Source organism: Thermobia domestica, unplaced genomic scaffold (assembly GCF_964235325.1).
Source record: "Thermobia domestica unplaced genomic scaffold, izTheDome1.hap1.1 HAP1_SCAFFOLD_228, whole genome shotgun sequence".
NCBI lineage: Eukaryota > Metazoa > Arthropoda > Insecta > Zygentoma > Lepismatidae > Thermobia > Thermobia domestica.
The window spans coordinates 188821-215208 of NW_027655947.1; positions in this window are offsets into that span (position 1 = coordinate 188821).

The window sequence follows — 26388 nt, forward strand, 5'->3', positions numbered from 1 at the left end:
AAATAGCTACCCGTGCTGTTGGCATAGCTGTGAGAACTAACATTTATAAGAAGTGTGAAGCTGAAAACGGAACGACAAGTAAATTTCGGGCAGAGAATGAAACATATTCATTCGATAGTCTCTAGGGGGCACGGCGGTGACTCAGTGATAGAGTTGTTGAGTTGAGTTGATTTTAGTTTAGCGTCCCTTTCAGCAGCGAGGCTATGAGACGTGGAATCCGAACCACATGAGCTCCCACCGGAAATCGAACCCGAGTCTCCCACGCCAAAGGCGCGTATGCTAACCGCTTAGCCATGACGGAGCTCGGCTCAGTGATAGAGTGCATAACTCTGGTGCATGGGGGTCCCTGGTTCGATACTCGGCCAAGTAAGTTTGTGGTGCAGAATATCGTGCTCGTAGGTTTTCTCGGAGTACTCTCGTTTCCTCCCACTTTCTCATTCAACCAAATCTTCCATCATCATTCAGTTACTTTAATCATCGTCTCCTTTAGTCTAAAGGGCATAATCGTAGGACGTTAAACTCGAAGATTTTATTTCATTTTCATTAGACAGTTTCGAATTCCTTCTTACGGTTCATGTATTTCAATCAGTGGTGGCTCTTCAGGGACGTCACAACGGTAAAAATGCAATTTTACGCTACAAGCTAATAGAAGGAAACCTATTTAATGTTCTAATTCTTGTATACAATCCCAATTCTTATGCGTGGTGAAATATGGATGTGAGTCCTTGAGCCGCCACTGATTTTAAATTAGAATATGTACAAATGATATGTATAAATTTATTGTAGATACATTAAAAAAAATATGTATAAACTTATTGTATGTAAAAGAAATGTTATTAATGTTTAAAATTCTTCCTTCCATACGGGAATATTAAGTTATTATCCGCTTGGAAGAATTTATTGTATGATCCCACGTAAATGTTTAACGCAAAAGCGACTTAAGAAGTATGTACATCACATGTGTGCTTAATTGAGCATTAACTTGTCAATTAAAACGCTGAATAGAGACAAATGTGCTTTCCAACAGAGATAAATAATATTTTAACACGGTGACTTTGACAAGTTAATATTTTAATCTAGTAAACCGTAATTGATTGGTATGTGAAGAGAGTTCACTTTCAACTGGATCAAATCTGTTGTCGAAATCACTGTTATTGATTATTATTTCTTAATTTTCTGATAAATATAAAGATTACTGTTATCTACTATGTCAATTAAAAGATAAAGCAAGGGAAATCAGTTTATGTTTTATAATTTTTCTTTCACATAACTAATGTCTTGCAAAGTTAAAAGTTACATGGTTGACATGTGATTTATATGCACAAATTAATTCAAGTACACCTGCTAGAAAAAATGTGGAAAATTTTAATGTATAAACTATAAAGATAAAGAAGTATTCTATATAATCCGAATAAGAGGATGATAGGTGTAAGCAAACAATAATTTAGAAAGAAGAAAAATAAACGAAATAGAAGGAAGCAGGTAAAGAACTCGGAGGAAATCCGCTGTCTACCACACTCATATGACTTAGGATCAAACCTAGGGCTCTTCGCACCATAAATGACCATTCTATTTTATATCTAGCTAATGCAGTTGTATGCAGTAAATTTATTGAAGCAATGGTCGAAGTGAGACAGTATGCGGTGGCATGCCATACTGCTTCTGGTTTTTCAGTTAGGGTTGCTATAATTTTTTTGATCCAAAATACGAACAAGCCTTAAAATGATGACCCATCAAAGATACAGTGCCCAAACACAGAATAAATATTTTGAAATGTCTTACCTTAAAATCACCTTTTTAGATTATCACACAATTGTTTACTGTAATACTTAAAACACTATTGGAAACTAACATGTTTTATATTTTTTTTATTAACACAAATATAATAAATCATGCAATTAAATTATGTATATTAAATCTAACCAAAAGAACCGTGGAATGGAATAATGAGCCACTTACATAACCTACTTTATTAATAGTAACTAAAATATATGATGAGAACACAATTGTTTTCACCCGAGATTTTAGCGATTTCCAACTCGGAAATTTCCGGGCAGCTCCAAAAACTGTCAAATACGTACATTTTCCTATTTCATGCCTTGTACGATACGGACACGGACAGGGACCCAAAAATACAAACAGTCCGTACAAAATACGAACATATGGCAACCCTCGTTTTTCAGTGATCAAGACATACCGTTACTGGCTAATATACCTTTAATAAATCCATTTTTATGCAAAGTAATTGACAAATAGCTTTGCACGTCAAAGATTTTATTTATTATGTAGAAATAATTTCTAAGTTGCCAACACCGACATTTTTTGTTATCTTTTTCCTACTTTTTATTTTTAAAATGAGATGTCTACAAAGAACTCCTACGCAAGAACTCATGTTGGTTGAATTCATTGCAGATAAGAGTCACGTGACAGAAAGGAATCAATTGTGGACCCAATCCAATCAAAAATTAGTTTATTGAGGCGACTCGTTTAAACTGAAATCGGAAAGTATTGTTATGTTTCTGTGAGTTCGTCGGGACTTCTCTTGTGCCTACAACAGGCCCGTATTTAGGTAAGTGCTATTCTGTGCTCGAGCACAGGGCGGTAGAATTTAGGGGGCGGCAAAACTTTGGATTTTTTTTAAAGATTCGCAATAAAGTATAATTTAAAACTAGCAACCCACAGAGTCCCGCGCAAGCGCAAGAAAATATGTTAATGCGTTTAATACGTTCTAATTACAGTAGACACTAATTAGCTAACTTACCTGATTATTTTTAAAAAGTTATTCTCTCCCATTCCCATCCCAAGGGATGAGATAAACTTGAACATCATGAAAACTGATACCGTTAAACTCAGCGACCTCGAAAGCCTGTGACAAACATCTTGGCATTTCAGCTAAACGAATAAAACGCAAGCTCTGACGCGACGTTGCCGAATGCTAAGGGGTGTGACTATGGCTAAGCAGACAAACTACAGCGCGATCAGGTGGCGGAGGATAGACGTTGATTGTACAAAATAAACATGGTAATAGCGCTGGCCTCTCATTTGCTAGCAGCATTTAAAGGGAACTTCGAGCGCCGCCTTCAAATGCCAAGATATTTGTCACGCCGTTTAATATCTGTCGTTCTCGATTACTTTTAAAATCTCGTCCCTCTCTGGGAAGTGGATTATGACCTTGAAGTTGAATTGGATTAAAACTGCCACTATTCATCTCAGCGACCCCAAAAACTATGAATTCAATTCTAATATTGGTCGCTTTCGGGGGTGATTTTTTTTACTGGGGCGGAAAATTATTTAGAACACAGGGGCGCACAATATATAAATACGGGCCTGGCCTACAATAATAATAAAAGAAATACATAACTGAGGCTGGAATTTACGAGAAAAAATCTAGTTTATACAATCAAAACATCTGTTGTTTTCAGTAAAAAGTACTTTCTGCGTCTTTCTAATAATTGGATAACACTGAATACATCTGCAGTGATACTGTCTGCGTGAGATTCCTAATATTTGGATCTTTGTGGCAAGTGCTTTTAATTCTATCTGATATTGTTAGTTAATGAAAGGTAAATGCTTTCAATATGGAGAATTTTTTTATAGGAAACTAAGGAAGTAACTTTCTTACAAGCTTCCCCAATAAATTCATTTATCAGGAAGTAAATCCTCATGGCATGAATTTCACTGCATTTTCTGATTATTTTACTAAAGCACAATGGGAGGCTAAATTTAAAGAATATACGTGGCTGACATACAATAATTGTGGATTTGACTGTTCTATACCTACAAGAGCGAAAGGACTTCGGGTGCATTCAGATCTGAAAATTTGATCTTGGACGGATTTAAGGATTGTCTACTACGGAGGGGACGGATCTTCCGAGAGGTCTGGAATACTCCTCAGTCGAGTAGCTGTCTGGGAGTTGTCCCTCGAGGAACTTAAAAAAAAAAAAAAAAAATCATATAAAGACTCGGTTTTTGAGCATTTCGTGTAAAATTTTTGATAATACAAGCCTCTACATGCTCTCTTTCCCCGTAACTACGGAGAAGCTCTCCCATGTTTTTGATTCATCATGCAAATTGAAATGCAATATTTTAGGCAACATATCCTCACTGTATTTCAACATTTAGGTAGCCGATATGTCGAGTCAAAATTGTAATAAAACATACCGCCTCTGCTTTTCTCCCACTTCGAACACTGGTCTAAAGCAGAATTACTGAATTATATAAGAAAGTGCTGCCTCTCGGAAGGTATGCAAACAAAAGAGTTTAAATGCTTGATAACCTAAATTTTATCATAATTTTTCCTATGTTAGAAGAATTTCAAAGTAAATGTTAAACAAAAGTTTGTTATTCTCTCCCAGTTTTGACACTGAATAGTACCTTTCTTTTATTTGAATTTTAGGTAAGATACATAAATAATTATAATTTTCCTTACACACTGCCAAATTATGGAACTTGTACAGAAATATAGGAAATTATCTAAGATAAAAGTAAGAAAATAAGCAATACGAGGCCTGTTGAAAAAGTATCATAGCGTAGGTTAGCCAAATTTAGCGTCAGGAAAGAGGGGTCCAAGATGTCTTTAATCTGCGCATGGTGTTAATTTCGTTTGCATCTTTTGCTATAGAGGAGTGGTTATGTTTCGTGCTCTTTTGTTGTCTGCTGCGGTTAAATGGTAAGGACATGAGTGTACGGATAGGACGCAAGAGCGAAGTCACAATCGACTCTGTAGATATATCCAACTTCGCCAAGGCCTGGCAAAAGCTCGCGAAGACGCAGAGAAGATCGCTAGGTGCGTACCACAATCAAACCAATATTTTCTGAGGTGTTAAATTGCAGAGGCAATGCGCAAGACGGGTATGTGCAGGAAGGACGTACAAATATAAAGGATTTCTCTTCAGATATTTCCCGTAGTCTATGTGACGCTCTTTGTCCGAAATGACCAGACTTCGAAGCTCCGAAGACTTTTGTGGAGTTCAAAGCTCCGAAGACTGCAGCAGGATAATGATTCTATTCATGCAGTTCATGTGGCTGTCCTTTCTACTACAACACAAGATTTCGATATTTCGTCAAGCACCCTACTGTCCGGGTATAGCTTAGCGAGACTTTTGCCTCTTCCCAATAAGGGTATCAGAAAGGAACTCGCTTTTGCACGCTAGAGGGGAAATATCGTAGAACGCGATGGCTGTTCCCGTAGCACTTTCTCAAGACCTGTTTCCAGCAATAGAAAGGCTACCAAACTCGGTGCGTGGAAGCAGGAGGGAACTAGTTTGAAGGGGATAGGGACGAAGAAAACGTCAGGTGAATATATTGGTTTTCTGGGATCATGGTCAGATACTTTTCCGACAGTCCTCGTATATCTTGCATTACACATGGTTCCCAGAAGGACAATTTTCATTCATTATAGATGGGTCTTCAGAGAAGGATTTGCTCTGTCATTCCTCTCCAGGAGCGTCATTTAGGGAGGACAGGAAGAGCAATTGTCTTCATGTTTTTGAGAAGTACAAATTTTCCAATCACTTGATTAATATTCTATATATAATTATAGAGATGGATACGTGTGTTTCAGCATAATATCGGTATAGAAATGTGAGAAGAGGTGAAAAATAAAATGTACAAAATGACAGATTACTGTTAAATTCATAGTTTTTGGAGTCGCTAAGCTGATTGATGAAAGTTTCGATGACAATTAAACCCAAGTTTAGTTGAATAGAATTCTGTAAAACCTTCTGGAAATTTTAAGAAACGAACAAAACTCTGTATAAATCTTCTAGAAGATCGTGGAAACGAATAGAACTCGGTTTCAGTAGAACCTTCTGGAAATTTGTAGAAATGAAAAGGAATCCTATAGAGCCTTCTAGAAGGTTGTGGAAATGAATAGTACTTTGTTGAACCGTGTGGAAATGAATAGAATTTGGTATTTGATTCGATGTGTATCTTAAGAAGGATATGCGGGAGTCAAAATTTACGTGTAAATAAAGTATCTCAGGAGCTCCTCAAGATAGAAATGTGAATCTTGGTAAAATTTTCATTAAAAATAAGCGGAAACCTATATTAGTGTTTTTGATATACTCCATTTTAAACGGGAACATTATATATATCGTCACATTAAAATCGACGTTATTTGTTGTTTGTGACCGCATCATCAGAAAACATTTGTCCCATTTGAATTGAATTTTACAACATAGTACCTACTTCAATTTGGAATTTTTTATCAGTTGGATTAAAGGGAGTATTATATGTACTAGGAAGTATGTAAGTATGGAGGCTGAAAGACTTATGCAAACGGACTTTTATCGTTACATTTTCATTGAAATGCTTATCCTAAGAGAGGGGGGGGGGTAAATGCTTTCCTTCAACCTATTTATTCTGTGCGAAAAAATGAGGTTTTCAGCTAGTATACTAATAAAAAAAAACGTGACGTTCTCATGTCGGTGGAGAACCACCTAGCAAAATCTGAAACGATACTGTCCCTCTAGCAATTCGCACACTATTTTAATAATTTTCTCTTATAACTTAGCAAGACCTTGAAATTTTTAAGATTTTGATAGATAACTTCGGTTATGTACTGAGAGTATTGCTTTTTACGCAAATCCTTTCTGATTAACGAAGGGATCTGAAGTCTTCGAAGTGATCTGAACTTATATAATTTGCCTTTTATGATTTACATTGTTTGAATTTCATATAATCTCATAATTATGGTCGCCCATAGGGTGAGATAAGGGGGGACGGTTTCAATTGTCACCCCTGAATTTTTGAATCAGGTTCAGTTCTTTGAAATGCTAAATTCGCTTACACACTATAGATAGAGTGTTTACTTCATTAAACACTATAGTATAGTACTATGTTGGAACTACTGTAGCTCACACTGAGAAAAAAAAACTAATGTGGCGTACGTAAAATGTAGGTTACATGTGTAAATCGTGTAGTTTTTGGACTTAACGTACAGCAAACGTACAACTTAAAAAGTATGTTTTATACGTACTTTCTGTATAAGTGTTCCGAATAAACGTACTTTCCCCACGAAGCGAATAGGATCTCACATACAGATGGATCTATATAACATAGAGCTGACGTATTTAACATACGTATAAGTATTCAATATACGGAAGACTGTTAGATGTCAGACATCCTGCAAGCAGGGACAAAAGTGAGGCGGAACGCGGGCGGACGCCGTCCCCTCACTATCGGAAAATAGCAGTGGCGTCCCCCACTTTCTAAAAAAAATTACAATGGGCAAAGATAGCTACGGGGGACGGTGTCATATTATCCGTCCCCCTGCCTTTTCAGATCCACTTTTATCCCTGCCTGCAAGGCATGGTGTAACATCTAAGTGGGACGGAGTGCAGTATGTATGTAGCATATGGATAACGTATGGTCCGTACTGATTTCTGTAGTAGACATAAGGATCCCATATATTTGTACAATATACAAATATCCCGGTAACGGATCTTTCTCAGTGCAATGGTAGAGCTCTCACCTCTAGTGTGTGAGGTTCCTGACTCCATTCCAACTCGTGCCAAGTGGGTTTCATGAAGGACAATTACCGTGTGCGTGAGTCTTTTCGAGGTTCTTCCGTTTCCTCGCACTTTATTCACTCCATTATTTCAGTAATTAGCATCATTGTTTTCTTTATTCTGTGCCATAACTTAAGACGTTAGACTGTCTATACCTATATCTATATGTAACTCTCTCTCTCTCTCTCTCTCTCTCTCTCTCTCTCTCTCTCTCTCTCTATATATATATATATATATATATATATATATATATATATATATATATATATATATATATATATATATATATATATTCTGCAATGAATTAAATTATGCAATATGCATAAATAATTGTTGTTTTACATGAAATATTATATGCATGCGTGACCAATGTAATATATTCGCGACTGGGTTTATATGTCGGTCTTTTACTCTCTCCCTCGGAAAAATCCAACGGACGAACTGTTCACAGTACACGAGTACACGTGAAAGATTTGGTCCGAGACGTATTCTTCGCTATAGTTCCAAATTTAGTTGTCATTTAAAGATATTTTAAAGGATCATGAAGGTATATCGTGGACCGACTTCTTGCCATAAAAACTAGGCAATGGTGAAGTAATCTTTCTTCTCCGGGAAATGGGATCGAAATATATGAGTATCCATTATTCCGAATCTATCCGTCCATCGACGTCATTGGAGTTAAGAAGGCAGAGAAGTACGAACTCGATTAATTATTCCCAGTTAGAAAATTCTGGTTACTTCTCTAGTTACCATATGCTTTCTTTAATGAATATATCATAGGCCCTACTCATTATCTAATATGTGCGGCGCGGTGGCTCAGTGGTTACACTCCCCGCTGGCCTAGTGGCCAGCACGTGCGCCTTTGGTGTACGGGATCCCGGCTTCGATTCCCGGTGGGAGAGTCTTTGGAATTTTAATTGTCCTCGATGTTTCTGTGTTCGTGTGCTTGTCGTTCGAGGAGATTGGAAAAGTCAGTAAACGAGTAAAGCAAGTAAAATTAGTAATAAGTAGTTCAAGTAAGTTACTGGAACACGTTCGATGAGTCAGTTAAAAAAAAAAAAAAGTGGTAAAGAATTTATCTTTGGTGCATGGGGTCCCGGGCTCGATTCTGGCTTCCGCCAAGTGAATTTTGTGGTGGACAAACACCGTGTGCGTGGGTTTTCTCGGGGTTCTCCCGTTTCCTTCAATTTTTCATTCCATCATTTCATTCATTTCTTATTATGACCGTCTCCTTTAGCCTAGCCGGCATAATCGTGGGACATAAAACTCAAAGATTTCATTTCATCTTTTTTTCATTACCTAATATGGAAGTATGTACTTTTCACACATTTCATGGCCAGCATGGGAAGAGCTTATCGGTCGAAAGAGGTTCATTCCGTGTCGTCGCTAGCAAACCATTACCGGTTACCGAAAGTGTAAATGGTTACCCTTTATTTAGCCACTCCCAATAATATTTTTTTGAGATTTTAAGCTGAAATGAAAATATATATGTATCGGATAAATCGTTTTTGAAGGCGCGGATCGGAAACAACAAGAATTTGATAAACTTCTACTAATTATCTCTGGATAAACTTATAAGAGAGGAAAACAATAGTGTGCTTGATATGATTAATAGGCTGAAGAAGTTTGTTATTTCCGGCAAGATAGGTACACAATGCTATGTTCAATAAGACAATGGAATAATTGCTGCTTCATGTCTACCACATAGCTTTTGTTCTGTAAAGAGGAAAGTGAGTTCATTGGCAACAAAATAGAAAATGATTATCAAGTTCGAATACCATAGAGAAGTTACAAGTTCTTAAATCAACAATATTTTTCAATTACCAAAATACTAAGTACTTGTACAGAAAATACTGCATGAACAAATCTTATTTAGCGAAGATCATAAGCGCAAATTCTAACGAAGCTTAAAATATATAAAACGATAAATATGCCTGTTGTATTGTGGTTGCGAAACATGGTTGCTTACTTTCAGGGAAAAACGTATACTGAAAGTACAACAATTTGAAAATAAAAATCCTGAGGGGAATATCAGAATCCAAGAGGGACAGAAATGGGGAATGGCGAAAACTTCTAAATCAGAAACTGCATAATTTATACCATTTATCTAATATTTTAGGCTGTATTAAGTCTACAAGTTCCAGTGGAGAGGCCATGTAGAATGGAAGGAAACGCTATAAAAATTTTAATGTGAAAACCAATTGAAGAAAAGATCATTAGGAAGACCAAGCCACAAATGGAAAGATAATATGTATTAACACTAACTGAAACATGGGTCTCAGAGACCTAGAGGTAAATTTTAAACACAGTGGTGGCACCCCTGGTTGCTCGCGAAAATTTGTTTATTTGCCTCTTTTATTTTATAATTGAAGACCTGAATTGCAGAACATCCCAAGTCCACCGGAGTACTTTTGTGATTTTAGAAGAAAGATATGAAGATTATACTTGGCATGCTATTCTGTTTAGCTGAAGTTATTTTGTATTTTTTTTTTTTAAGGTTTTGTTTTGGTCTTACGTATTATGCAAGTGAATAGCTCTTAAAACATACATGCTAACATTAAAAAAAAGCAAAATATAAAGAAAAAGAGTGGACTTGAGATGTTATGAAAATCATGTCTTCAATTTCATATACCAAGTATATAAAAGAACCTTTAAATACATTTCAAAGTAAATATAATACACAATTGACTTATAGGTCTCTGAGTCCTTATGATTCTCATAATGTTTCTGAAACTCATGTTTCGGTTAAAATGTTAAGATATATCTCCTAGGAATAGGAATACAAGTAGAAAATGGATCCAGTTGAATAGTCCACCAACACCTCTCACTTGTTTAACATTGAAATTTGAATTTTTATTTCTATATACGACAACCATGCAATACATTAATGAACTGTTGCATTGCATAACACAATACGAGAAATTAAAGTAATAGCAATGCTTTATAAAGTGTTTACTTTGCAATTGTTTCAGATCACTCGATAGTTCTTTTCACGGTGCACTACATCCGGTACTCGTTCTTCCAGGGGAATACTAGCACACAACTCAACTCACATGTTTTCCAATTCTAAATTGGGTTTCAAAAAAACGTGTAAACAGATTTAGACAGCCTTGCTGAAGGTTATAACATCGCATTCCAAAGTTGAAAGTCCTAAGAGGCTTAAATAATAAAATTATGGCAGAATAAGATTTGAGGAACGTGAACACAGAGAATGGTAAAATTTAAGATAAATTCAAGTATCTTCAAAGGTACAGTTTTTTTTTTTTTTAACATGGCTACCTGCCTCTCAGTGAAAACCACTGTACTTTGCAACCCACATTTGGAATTCATCAAACAAATGTTGACCCTCTTAGACCAATTAAGATCTTTATTTAGAGACAAACTCTTTGTATTTCTCACATACGGATGCTAAAATATAGACAAACGGGCGGCCAAAATTTTTTTGAACAAGGTTGCACCTAACCAATCTACAAGAAATTTTGGTAACATTACACATACTATAGAGGGTACCCACAAGTGTTATCTTCAATGCTGTAAGTGATGCAGTGCACACTTCATATTATTTCTTTTTAATTTTCAAGTGGCACAATAGTCAAGTTACTACATACACAGGATGACTGAAAACAAAGAAGAAAAATATACATACCTAATACGTATCAGTGGCTAATACATAATACCTAATGCGACCAACCTTTGAGAATAATTTGGGGAGCCTTATTGTTTTAGCCTTGATTCGTAGATTACAAAATGCATTGGAAAAAATGACACTGTTGCAGTTTGGAGTTTGCACGTGTAAGGAGTTTGGTTTGCCACAATGTAGAGGTCTGTGTGGGCTATGGCCGAGCCCGCGGACCGGACTCGGGCAGTGAATTTTTAAATATGTAACCATATTTCTCGGGTCTTTTCGAGCCTAACTTTGTAAATATACTATACAACGATATTTATTGGGCCGTTCTTTCTGGAGAATATTTAAAGCGCAACTGCAAAATTAAACATCTAATTGCTGTAAATAAAAATACAATTTTTCGTTAATTATTAAGTTTCTGTAATTTGAGCTTATTTCTGGCTCATTTGATTATCACACAAGCTCGGGCCGGCCTTTACATTATAAATTCACGGACAAAACCGGGCCCGGGCTAAAAATTCCGGCCCGTGCAGACTTCTACCACAGTGTACACAACGTGAAAATTGAAGTTTGAATGTTCGAATTTCCCCCTCACCCTCCATTCCCCACTCAAAAACTTTAGCACAAGGACGAATATTTGAAAATAGAAAATACTTAAGTATTTAGAACTGTCAGGTAGAAGTCATCTAGTTTCATTTTAGCTTTGTATTCCACGGAGAGATAGTATTTTATATCCTGAGCAGTATACTAAAGTAGAAATGGAGCTGTTTCTCGTAGACAATAGATTTTATTGCCCCCTTAATTGCTTTATTACCTAACGACTTTCGATGTCAATATGGCCGTGTCGGCCTTGGAGAGGCCGGTCCCGTCCTTGGGGGAGGTTTCTGGGGGAAGTGGTTTTATTACTTGTGCAATAGAGGTTGTTTGGAAAAGTGGAATGACCTCCTTTCTTGTTGAAACATGCTCCTATACGATTCTTGAATCGAAATTATAATCAAATTAGAATTAAAAACATGATTTAGATAATTAGAGCATTGGTATACGGCTTTGAATGCGATCCAACACGATTTTTGATTGAGGATACGGCTTTGAACACTGTTCCTAGCTTTAAACATGATTTAATACGTTTCTTGAATCGAAATTATATTCAAATTAAAATTAAAACTACGATTTAGATAATTAGAGCAGTGGTATACGTCATTGAACGCAATCCCTAGCTTCAAACGCGATCCAACACGATTTTGATTGAGGATACGGCTTTGAATGCTGTTCCTAGCTTTAAACATGCTTTAATACGTTTTTTGAATCGAAATTATAATTAAATTAGAATTAAAACTATGATTTAGATAATTAGAACTTCAGTATATGGCTTAAAACGCGGTCCTTAGTTCCCACAAGGTTTTTCCCCATTAATTTAATTATGATCTGACTTGTAAAGCTCGTAACTAATTGAACACTCTTATTTGAACTAGAAAATTATGAATAATGAATATGATTACACCCTTTAAGCTCCAATGTTTAGCAACGATTTTTAATGGTGCTTTGTTTTACGGAGTAAAGTATTAAGATAGGAAAAAGGAAGGAAAGGAAGAAATATTTATTTATTTTCATTTATTTTTCTTGTTGCGAACTGCACTTCTTTCGTTTAGCTTGCTTGGCTCTTAAATGACAGACTTAACTTTGCTATTTTTCAGCGTTGCTCAGTACGAAATTCGCAGATACGCAAGGTTCTGTGTTCTCTCCAAGCGCCATTGCAATACTGAGGGTGAAGAATGAAGTTCAGTTTCTCACACCCTATGCAAACAACCTTGCGATATGATTGGCCAGGAAAAACCAGTTTGCTCCGCCTGCAATGTTTAACCATGGGGACCAATCATTCCCTCTAGTTTGACTGAACGGGAGAACCAACCCTTCCCCCAACCTCTCTTTCCATCATCAATGTCTTGTGTGAACAAGTTTCTACCCGCTCCCCACCCTTCCCCCGCATCTCTTGACCGCATTCTGTGTGATCAGGTTTTTACCCTGCGACAAGTGACACACATTTTTTCCCCACCCCTCACTGCCACTCTTTGGTTGCATCCTGTGTGAACATGCTTATACCTTCTCTCCCCCCAACGGCGATAACTGACACATTTTTCCTCACAAAGGGTGTTTTTTCAAACCAGTTCTGGTGGATGGTTTGCGGACAACAACCTCTTCCCCGCCCACTAACCTGCTGGACAAACAAGTAGGATGTCCTTGTACTCAATGCCAATAACCTGATGAATAAATGGATGTCCTTCATATTGAGTTTGCAAAACAACACACACACAAAAAAGAACCTGTAGAATGGTTTCTGTGTTTTGCCACATACAATAATTATGCTGTTCTTTTCGGCAAAATACAAGTTATTGAAAATGATAGCTATATAGTTTACTGAATAAAGCCGGAATTTAAAATCTAGGAACCCAGCTAACGAATTTTATTGCTTGGTAAACAACTATTACCCTGAAAAATACGACAATTTGGCGTCTTTGATGTACGAATTCAGACATGCTGGCGATGTTTTTCAAACTTTAGGCATTGTGTGAAAATTCCATGGTATTACCTCTATAGAAAAGAAATATTTGCTTCGATTCGGCAAGAGACCGACAAAGGAATTCTTTTCTGCTTCTTTGCAGACTGAGGCAATGCTGTATTACAAGGCAAATTCATTTACTTTATTTTTTTTTCTTCCCCTATTCCATTCCCCTTATGTTAATGAATAAATAAAAAATATATTATATAAATGGAGTACACATTTCCTGTATTAACAATTTTGCTCGTGAAGTTTTCTACCTTGCTTCTGCCTTGCTTCTTTAAAGTGATTTTCTGGATTTTTTTTTGTGTTTTGTTCAAAGAAGAAGATAATATATTCAAGTAAGTTTTATATCATTATAATTGATTAGATATATTTGCATAAGTATCGAATGGTGGGACTCCCCTAGAAAATTAACACATATTGTTTTTTCTTATGAAAATAATTAACACAGTGTAGAAACGAACTAAGAGTTTGCCAATATGTTTTAACTTGTGGGGAGCATATCGAGCCAAAATCGGGGGAGCTGTGCATGAGGGATAGTCCCCCAAACAGGGGAATCACGGCTGCCTTATAACGCATTCCGTGCTTACCGAAAATCGGGGGAGCTGTGCATGAGGGATAGTCCCCCAAACAGGGGAATTGCCTCTGACTTATAACAGCTTCCGTGTTTACCGAAAATCGGGGGAGCTGTGCATGAGGGATAGTCCCCCAAACAGGGGAATCGCGGTTGACTTATAACGCCTTCCGTGTTTACCGAAAATCGGGGGAGCTGTGCATGAGGGATAGTCCCCCAAACAGGGGAACCTCCCATGACTTATATTGCTTTCCGTGTTTACCGAAAATCGGGAGGGGAGCCGTGCATGGGGGAATAGTGCCCCGAACCTGAGGGAACCGCGTGTGACTTATATTGCTTTCCGTGTTTGCCAAACAGTGGGGATTCATACATGCGGGGCATAACACCCAACACCGGAAAAGCTAGCTTCCTGAACGGTCAGCACGAAGGAACGAAATATATTTTTTTTTAAATTGTTTGAAGATTATGTTTGAGTTTTGATTCCGTTTTGGTTGCGTTTTTGGACAAGTTAGCCACAGGAAAGAGTGAAGAATGGAACTAGCATTATTATTATAGTTAAGAATATGTGGGGACACGAAAAATATCTTGGCAGTGTTAATCTTTTTAGAGAAAAAATGCGTGGTGACATCCCTTAAGAAAACGCCAATGACGGTTGGACTTATAGTTATAGTTTTAGAAATGCATGGTGATGTCCCTTAAGAACTGTCAATGAGATACTTTACATAATAGCTGGTATTTTAGAAATGTTTGACAATCTACCTTAAGACCCGCCACTGATGGACTTTACGGTAAAAATCAAGTGTGCAATTTCTTTGAATCTTTATAACTGAAATTGTGATTAAACAGAATTGCGTACTGTCCAGTATGTTGATGGTAGATTTTATATAAATACATTGTGTCTGAATGATTTGTCATGAATCTGTATTCATATTGGATTGTCTATTCGGAAAATAAGCAATTTACACATAAAGAACACTTTTAGAACAGATACATATTCAATATTTACTACAGATAATGTTCAAAATATATTGTTTAGTGTAAAATAATTAAGTTCAACAGAAAAGATAGACATTTGTCTTGCTTGTATCCCTAATATTTAGAAAATCAGTCAGTATTAAGTGTACAGATGTATTCACAAAGTGTTCAGAAGTGAACAAAAAGTGTTTAGATCCGCGAAAAAGTGTTTTAATGTGTTTTCATACTGAAAAATGTACTTATATAAAGAGTTCTCAATTGTAGTGGATGCAATTTTCCAAGATACATGTGAATATTACAATTTTTACGTAAATGTGTAGACTTTTCTTTCCCACAGTTAGACTCGAAAGAAAAGAACTACGTTCATTGATTCAATTTTGGATCATAGCAACGGCCTTTTCCCTTTGAATTCGTGTTAGAATAGCTTGACTATCACGAAACGTAGTGAATACTCAAATGCATCTTTTCCAAGACATGACGAATAAACGAATATAATTAAGTGAGAAGTGTTGGGAATATATTTGAAAAATATATAAAATATGAACTTGCGTATTTTTAACATGTGTTGCAGTATTCAGAATCTTAATCATATGGTAGTCACATGGTTTTTGTACATACTAACTCTATATTAAGCAAGGTAATGAGTGAGAAAAATGAAATGAAATACGGATTATTTTGTTAGGGGATGCAGAAAGAGAATACAATGCAGTGTGAACGCGGTCTTTTGCGTGGAGGAAGAGGGGGGGGGCTATACCCGGAGTGAATTTCCCCTCATAACTTTTCCAAATAGTGAACGCGCTCTGTTGCGTGGTGAAGAGGGGGGCTATACCCGGACTGAATTCCCCCTCATAACTTTTCCAAATAGTGAATGCACTCTTTTGCATGGAGAAGAGGGGGTACTATACCCGGAGTGAATTTCCCCTCACAACTTTTCAATTACTGAATGCGCTCTGTTGCGTGGAGAAGAGGGGACACTATGCCCGGACTGAATTCCCCCTCATAACTTTTAATTACTGAATGCACTCTTTTTTGCGTAGAGAAAAGGGGCTATACCCGTCTTTAAGAGTAATGCCTCCCATTACTGAACGTTACTTGTTTTATACATGGATTTGGAGTGAGAGATCTCGGTTTTATCCCGTCTTTTTTTTTGGCACTAGGATTTCAATGTAAATGTATGCAGCAGTACTAGTAGAGGGGGTTATCCCCCTGAAAGACTGGGGTTCATATCCCAGAAATGATGTGGTACCGCACCACTTAAGTAAATACTTGTTCTGTCACTGAAAGACATGGGTTTATATTCCTTATTTAACCCAATAGTTTTACTTATATGCGTTTGATCTTCAATAGTTTGATAGAATATTAAGACCAACAGAATATACAAGCATGTGCTATGGTTTATTACACATTGAAAACATATATATTATACTCACCTGAGAAATATACGGAACTTTGTCGCACACGCGTCAGCACTGCGGAACTTTCAACGCACAACTAATCTTTAATTATGACTTTTGCCGATAGGTGTCACTAGTAGTAGTGGTTGTGCAATACATGATAGGACACGATATAACATTCATTTGGCGTGTGGGGGTATCATTTCCTTTCACGGCAGCGTACGTGTAAGATCAAGGACAAGCTTTAGCGCATCTTAATTAATTAACTATATAGTTTTAATACTATTAAATAAAGTATAAAGAAATTGATTTAAGCCTATTGTATTCCAGACATTGAAGCTTTGCCGAACCTTGAGTGGTGGTAGCAGCACAAATAGAATACCCAGACATTTTTGTTTAGACTTACAGCGACACAGTGTCGACATTTTTTCTTCTTTTTTGGTTTTGTGAACGAACAACTGAGGCTTGAAAGGTGTGTATTTCTTCACTTATTGTTTTTTTTTTTAAAAAAAGAAATTATACATGTTTGAGCTGTATTTAACCAATATTAATGAACAGAGAGAGACTTATTGTGTCTGGATATTTTAAAAGAATAGATTACATCTGAATATAAGTGAATATATTTTATTGATTTTTTCATAAATTGAACAAATTGCTTTCTATTTACATATCATTATTTGACTATAGATTGAAAATAAGTGAATGCTTTTTATTTACATATCATTATTTGACTATAGATTGAAAATAAGTGAATGCTTTTTATTTACATATCATTATTTGACTATAGATTGAAAATAAGTGAATGCTTTTTTTTATTTACATATCATTAAAATATAACTATAGGTTGAAAGTAATTGAATGTGCTCTCTCTCTTTTATATTCAACTGATATATTAACGTCAACTTGATAACTCAAAATAGTTTTTTTTGTCTTATTTCTTTCAGATGGATTTCTTCTGCCCGTCCGAAGAATTGAATATGGTTGATGAAATTTATCTCCAGGAATTGGTGCGCGGTTTCAACGAGTACCCGAGGGTCTTCAGTACCTGGAAAGCCATCATGGAATTGAACAGGCTGGGATATCGGGGCTCGGGGAGATGCGATGCACTCCTACGCGCCCTTCGTGCCTTCGAAGGTAATGATACATTACTTCTCCAGCACTGCGTAAGCAGTGCTGATATATTAGATTTATTTTTGTATGGATTTTTCCGTACATGTGATACTTACGAATCGGCGCAGTCAAAACTCTTTTATTTATTATCATGTGGGGAAGGTCAGGTGGATAGGATAAAAGATAGAGTTATCGGACTTTTTTGATTTTGGCACGCGCTTTGTTTCGGAACCGTGCTTAATCCCATCCACAAATAATGCCATAGTCATGCCCCCTCAAGAAAATCATAACTTGAGTCCTAATAATCTATATCAATTAACAAATGAAGATTTAGCTTTCTTGGATGAAGTAAATGGGATTGGCACTCAAAATTCCGATGAAATACCAGCTGAAGAAATGAGGAGTTTGGTTCAAAACGAGGACAATGCTGTGGTTATACCCACGCAACAAGTCCAGGGAGAAAATCCTGTATACAATCCGCCTGAATACTGTGTACAGGATAATCATGACTATGGGGACCAAATGATTTTTACTCCTCAGCCTAACCCGTCATATGCCAATGTTCCAGCAATGGTTGGACATGGCAACATAAACAACAACAATAGTACAACTGGTACTATTAGTAGTCCTAATAGTGGTAGTACAGGTGGTAGTGGTAGTGATAATAATAATGGCGGGGATAATCAAAGAAATAGTAATTTCGAAGTTATAAGAGAAAGCAGACAAAGGTTTCGTAAGTTTCATCTTACGGGACATGAAATTGCCGTCAGACCTGTGGGTGATGAAAGGAATATTAATAACCCAGAGGCTTATATCGAAAGCTTAGTTAATTTTGCGTTGGAACATGTGATCTCCAATGCACGCCCCTCGGACTACATTGGCTTATACATAGAGAGTAGTAATAGTACCAACAACAAACCAGTGTACGTTCCATTTAGAAGAAAGGGCAATTTCTCTGCTAGGACAGTCCTCACTTCAATCGAACGTGTATTAAATTCGAATGAAGTGTTCCTTTTGGGGCAAGAACTATTGTTTCGATTCCATATCGCTGAGAGCATGCACGGCCAGGGAAGAAATAATACAACGAGTGCCGTTGACAAATATGCAAAATATCAAGATTACTTAGAAAAACGATTAATTCGTATTGAAAATAGAAATATTTACTGTCTCCCTATGGCCATTGTATGGGGCCAAGTAAAGCTCCACGGTACAAAAGATGATTTGTATAATTTAAAAAGAGAAAACTCCGATACATGGCTTCTTAAAGCAGAAGTTCTCTGCGAGATGGCAGGGGTTAACGTTGAAAGTAAGCAAGGTTGTGACTTTTCCGATCTGGACCTCTTTCAAACATATTTGAAAGGGGAATATCAAATCGTAGTTTATGAGGAGCATGAAAAGAATAACCGGGAATATATAGTACGTTACCCGGGAGAACCGGCAGAAAATAAGATTTTTATCCTTTATCGAAGAGGTAACACTATTGGTCATTTCGAACCTATTCGTAACATTAGAACTTTCCTCAAGGCACGAAAGTATTGTTATTATTGTTTGGAAGCTTATGATGAAAGGTCACGTGCACATAAGTGTAAAACTCGTTGTACTTTTTGCGAACATACTCACGAACGGGACTATACTGCAAACAAAATTAAATGCAATGCATGCAATAGAGAGTTTGCTGAAGGGGAATGCTTTAATAATCATCTGACATGTAATAAATCGGCTAGATCTGTATGTGATAATGTAAAGCTCTGCATCAATTGTGGCGTCATCTTTGATAAGAGAAGTCGAAAATCTGATCACATGTGTGGTGAACATTTTTGTTCAACGTGCCATGCATATGTTGATACAAACCATACATGTTTTGTTCAGAGACAGCGACCTGTTTATACGAAAAGGTTTATGTACATCACCTATGATGTAGAGACGATGTTGAAGGCACCGAATGATCGCGGTGAAAGGGAACACGAAGTTGTACTGGTGTGCTGTCGCCATGTTTGTCACGCCTGTATAAGAAAAGGTATCGATGAGCCCTGTAAAACGTGTGGTGACAATGTTGGAAATCGTTCGTTTTCTTTTAAGACAATGACGGCTTTTATTAACCATGTGTTAGTAGAGCGTCCTGTCTTTCAGAAAATCGTGGCAATCGCGCATAATGGTAGTCGCTACGATGGTCTCTTCTGTCTTAGAACTCTAATAGAAGACCAGCATATTGTACCTAGTGTCCTTATTCAGGGTCAAAAGATTTTTAATATCAGCATAGGTAATCGTATCTTTTTCCGCGACTCTTACCTTTATATTGGCGTCAAATTATCCAAATTACCAAAAACGTTAGGCCTTAGTCAAAATTTAAAGAAGGGAGATTTCCCATATTTATTCAATACTGAAGAAAATCAAAATTATGTTGGTCCCTACCCTCCGATTGAATACTATGACCCTGAAGGTCGAAGCACAGAAGAAAGAAAACAACTGGAAGCCTGGCACCAAGAACGTGCGGAAAGTGGCGAGGAGTTTAACCTGCAGAGGGATATGCTGGCTTATTGTGAGAACGATGTTAGAATTCTAACAGAAGCGGTCATTAAGTTTAGCGCTATCATCGAAGAGAAAACGGAGGGTTTGCAATGTTTCATAACATCATCTACCATTGCAAGTCTTGCGATGCGGACATATCGTACCTTGCACTTACCGGAGAATACTATTCCTATCATTCCCGCGTTGGGATTTCATCATAAGACCAAGTATAGTACAAAAGCTATGCAATGGCTTATGTATATGGAAGACCAATTAGGGATAGAAATCCAGCATGCTAGGAGAGGTGGGGAAAAGTATATTGGTAGGTACAAGGTCGATGGATGGCACGAAGGACTCAACGCTGCCTTCGACTTTTACGGGTGTTATTTCCATGCCTGCCGCCTTTGCTTCCCCTTTAACCGTGACGCGGTTTTGCACGATGCCCAGGACTCGTACAATACGATGGAGAAACGATATGAGCAAACCATGCGCCGCCGTAGGTACCTGAAAAGTATAGGTGTAAACCTATACGAAATATGGGAATGTTCTTGGGACAATAAGGTAAAGATGGATAAGGAAGTGCAAAAGTTTGTTCAAGAACGTTGTACTAATCTACCTGATTTTCTTATTCCTAAGAACTGTTACAACGGTGGTCGCACGGAGGTCTTTCGTTCCTACGTCAATTGTGCGAGTGATGAGCGAATTTCCTACGCCGATGTAACATCGTTATACCCTTGGGTGATGGCACGTAAACCTATGCCGGTTAAATCACCTAAGATTCACACGGGACCGGACTTTCCAGATGTGGAAAGTATTCACGGTGTAGTCAAATGCACAATCGTCCCTCCAAAGGACCTCTACTTTCCGATCTTACCATACGTTGCGGGAGGTCGATTACTTTTCGGCCTTTGCCGCACATGCATGGAAGAAGAAAACACTAACGAATGTACCCATAGCGATGCTGAGTGTGCTCTCACAGGAACATTTTGTACACCAGAGTTACACCTTGCTCTTAAAAAAGGTTACAAAATAATCGATATACATGAGATATGGGAATTTGAACTTTTAGATCCTGAAGAGGGGAATTCAGGAGGGCTGTTCGGGACCTACGTGAATTCCTTCCTTCAGATGAAGAATTTTCCTGCTTACTGTACCACTGAAGAAGACAAACAAAAATATATCGATGAATATTATGCCCATGAAGGCATACGATTAAATTATGACAATATAAGGATGAACCCGGGATTGAGGCAATGTGCAAAGCTATACCTCAATTCATTGTATGGTAAGTGGGGGCAACGCACAGACATGTCGCAGAGTATAATCGTTAGTGATGAGGTTACCTTTCTTAGGTATTTAACTACGGCAAGGTATGAAATTCAAAGTGTGGTGCCAATTGATGATGACCATCTCATTCTCACGTACAGAGACATTGAAAATGAAAACGTTCCGTTGGAGTTTTCCAATGTGATACTAGCCGCATTTATTACTTCGTGGGCTAGACTTAGACTTTACGAACTACTGACGACTGTAGGACCTGACAGAGTAATCTACTGTGACACTGACAGTATCATGTACTTACAGAAAAAAGATGAGGAACCCTTGTTACCGCTCGGAAACTATTTGGGTGATCTAACGAATGAAATTCCTGAAGGTTGGGAGTTTACAACCTTTATTGGTCTTGGCTGTAAAAATTATGCAATGCGGCTAACAAACGCCCAAGGGGATGTTCGGCATATATACAAAATTAGGGGGATAACACTAAATGATAGGACCTCTCAGAAAATTAACTTTGAGAGTTTCTATAAATTAGTGTCTGGACAATTAGAGTCCACAGTAATAGAAAACCCAAATAGCATCGTTCGTAGACCGGGGTTCCGTATCTTTAGCTGTAGAGAGACAAAGACACACCGTGAGGTCAACAAAAAACGAAAACGGATTGACGAACCTGACATAACCGACGATGAACCAATACGAAAACGTGCAAGTGTACCTTACGGTTATAGGCCCACGAATGAGTGAATGTGACTTGTATGAGTGTCTCTTTCGTGTAATGAAACCCCGAACCATCATCGATTGTAAAAATATTTATTCTTAATTTATTCTTAATTTATTTTATTCTTTTTATATTTTCGTTTGCTGTGCAAACAATGTATAATCTAGTCACTTCAGCTTTAATTTTATATCCCAGTGATTTTTTATCCATTTCATTACTATGTATACTCCGAACAATCAACGATTGTGAAAATATTAAAATTCAATGTATGAGTGTGAGTGTGTATATAAAGCAGAGTCTCTATTGTATGCATTCATTTGATTACAAGATGTTAAAGTTTCAACATCCCTCTACTATTTTAATCGCTGGTCCTTCAAGGGCTGGTAAAACTTGTTTTGTAAATCGTTTACTTAATGAACATGATCAAATGTTTAGTATAAAGTTTAATGATATTGTTTGGTGTTATGGTGCAGTAATACCAAAATTAGATGCAAATGCAAAAATACGTTTTGTAGAGGGAATACCTGACATGAATAATTTTGAAATCAAAGAAAATTCATTATTAATACTTGATGATTTAATGTCAGAAACTAATGGTGATGTTGCTAATTTATTTACAAAGTATGCACATCACAAAAAGTTAACTGTAATATTTATTATTCAAAATTTATTTCCAAAAGGAAAACATGCACGTGATATTAGTTTAAATGCACATTATATTATAGTATTTAAAAATCCACGTGATAAATTACAAATACAATATTTAGCAAGGCAAATTATGCCTCGGTATAGTAAAGAAGTCGTGAGTGTGTTCGAAGAAGTAACACGAGAGCCTCACACTTATTTATTATTTGACTTGACACAAAAAACAAACGATGCATTGCGAATACGTACAAATATTTTTCCGAATGAAATCATGTATGTGTACGCTAACGTAAAAGACATGCATACAGAAATTTTTGTTTAGTCTGCATCAAGATGTTGAAGGTGAAACAACACTACAGCACGCTCCGTGCACTGTGCAAATGCAAGAATACCAAACGAAAACAAATTTTACAAAATGCTTCAGGGGATTTAATAAGAACAATATCTCAAGTAGCTAAGAACACAATAAAAGGAAACATCCCTTTAAATTCTCGTCAGAAGCAACGTTTACGTAGACATAAAAAGATCTTACGTGCTCTATCTCAGCAACGTACTGCATTGAATAAAAAGAAAAAGTTGTTACTACAGAAAGGTGGTGCTCTTTTACCGTTAATCTTGGGACCACTTCTTGCAGCAGTGGGAAGCAGTATTTTTAGTCGTTAAGTATGTCAGAATTACGTAAAATGATTTTAGTTCCTGAAAATGCTGTACATGAAATTCAATCGAATCTTAAATCCATAGATTCACATCAGTCACGTTTAGATGAAGAAATGAATAACATCTTAAAACGTCGTGATCTTAGTGTACAACAAAAGTGGAAATTATATCAACAAGCTTTGCATCGTTATTTACAGTATACATCTTCTTCACATAAACCTATTACTTTACCTATCATTCAAGAAGAAGAAAAATCATCATCATCAACAACTTCCAAACAAGATAGCAATACTTCTATTTTACCATTTGTATCAGACATTTTACAATCAGTACCGAAAACACTTCGTAGGAAAACAGATCTATTATTAAAACAGTTGACAAGTTGTAATAAAATTCAGTGGGATAAGTCTGGTACAGTACGTATTCATGAAAAAACAATACCAGGTTCAAATATTATAGATTTAGTAAATGATGTTGTTCGTACAAGAAAATATTCAAGAAATCCTATAGGTATTCATGAATTTAAAAATTTATTAGAAGATCTTAATGTTCCTAAAGAATTTATTGGTACACCTATTAGCACGCCAGCATCAAAAGTGAAAAGTAGTAGTAGTAGTAGTAGTAGTAGTAGTAGACGACAACGTATTCGTAAAGTAAGAAAATCTCCTAGTCCTGCAGTAGTAGCTAATTTATTTAAACATTGGAAAGAATATAGTATGTAAAATGACAAAATTATCAAAAATATATTATGATTATTCAAATCCTGATTCTTTATCAAGTATACAAACATTACAACGCAAAACAAAGTTATCTAAAAAGAAAATTAAAAAATGGTTAGCTTCTCAAGATGCTTATACATTACATGCACCAGCTCGTAAAGTTTTTGAACGTAAAAAGTATTATGTTAGTGCACCAAATGAAACATTACAAATGGATTTAGCAGATATGCAAAATATTGCAAAGTATAATAATAATTATAAATATATATTATGTTGTATTGACATTTTTTCACGTTATGCATATTGTGTTCCGTTAAAAACAAAGAAAGGTCCTGAAATGGTAAAAGCAATAACAAAAATTTTTAAAAATTTCAAGTTACCTGTGTTTAACGTACAAACAGATTTAGGTGGTGAATTTTATAATCGACATGTAAAACAATTGTTTAAAGAATATGAAATTAATCATTATAGTGTTCATTCCGAAATTAAGTGTGCGTTAGCAGAACGCTTTATACGTACATTAAAAGAAAGATTGTATCGTTATTTTACTGCAAAGAATACTTATCGTTATATTAATATATTAGATCAAATTGTAAAAAATTATAATCATTCATACCATTCAAGTATTAAAATGGCACCTGCACAAGTAAATGATTCCAATGTGAATCAAGTGTGGGAAACATTATACGGAAATAAAAAGAATAAGAAAAATATAACTTGTAAATTTAGTTCGGGTGATTATGTTCGTGTTAGTAAGTATAAACATAAATTAGAAAAAGGATATTTACCTAAATGGTCACAAGAAATATTTATTGTTGACAAATGTATAAAGTCAGATCCTGTCACTTACAAATTAAAAGATTGGAACGGTGAAGAAATTAAAGGAATATTTTATGCAGAAGAATTACAAAAAGTAATTATAAATTCAAAGAAAACATATCTTATTGAAAAAGTATTGAAACGTAAAAATGGGTGGATGTATGTAAAATGGTTAGGATATCCATCAAGTATGAATTCGTGGATTAGATCAGATTCTATTCAGTCTGCAAAATGAATTCGAACTTTACACACGACTTTTACGTTACTCTTCCTTCAAATGCAAGTAGCAATCTTTTTGATAATAATACAACATCATCATTTCGAGTTAAATTGGCACAACCTATTGATTTACGTGATGGGGAATGGGGTGTTGCATTAACACAAATTAATATTCCGTGGAGTTTTTACAATGTTGGTGAAAATGAAGAAATTATAATTACTAGTGTTATCGATGGTAAAGTTGAACGCCACCATGTTCCAATTACACCTGGATATTATTCATCAATTGAATCTATTCTACAATTAATTCCTGAAAATGCTCGTATGTTACACTATTTAAAAAATAAAAATCAAATTGTTATTAAACATTCTTTGAAATTAGAAGATCAATGTATGATTGGTGTTACACCAGGATTACAACACATTTTTGGATTTATTAATGAAAATACGTATGATGTTAAAAAAGTTATATACACAAAAGTTAGAAATGTTGATTTAATATTAGCACGTGGAAAATTTCCATGTGATTTAGATTATAATATTCCCAATACAATTAATGTTTGCATTGATATTGTAAAACAACAACAAAATATAGGACCATTAGTTCGAAAACTTAGTGTATATAATGTACAACACGGTCATGTAAAATCTTTTGTGTTTCACTCACCACATTATGTTAAAGTTGAAAAGAAATATTTTGATACGATAGAAGTAAACTTAAAAGATGAACACGGGTTAAAATTACCATTTCGTTTTGGAACTTCAAACCTAACACTTCACTTTAAACGAAAATGATTTCTGAAAGTATTGATGATAGTTTTTACATTACACTAGTTTCAAATGCTAGTACAGATGTATATCCTACAAATAGTCCAACACATTTTATTAATCAATTAAAAAATAATATTCGTTTATCAGAATCCGATTGGTATGTAGGATTAAGTGAAGTACATATTCCATTAACATGTTATAATGTTACCGATGGTGAAAATGTTATATGGTACAAATTTAAAAATGCAGAACCTATGAAAAGTAAAATTCTTGTTGGATATTATCCATCCATTCATCATTTACTA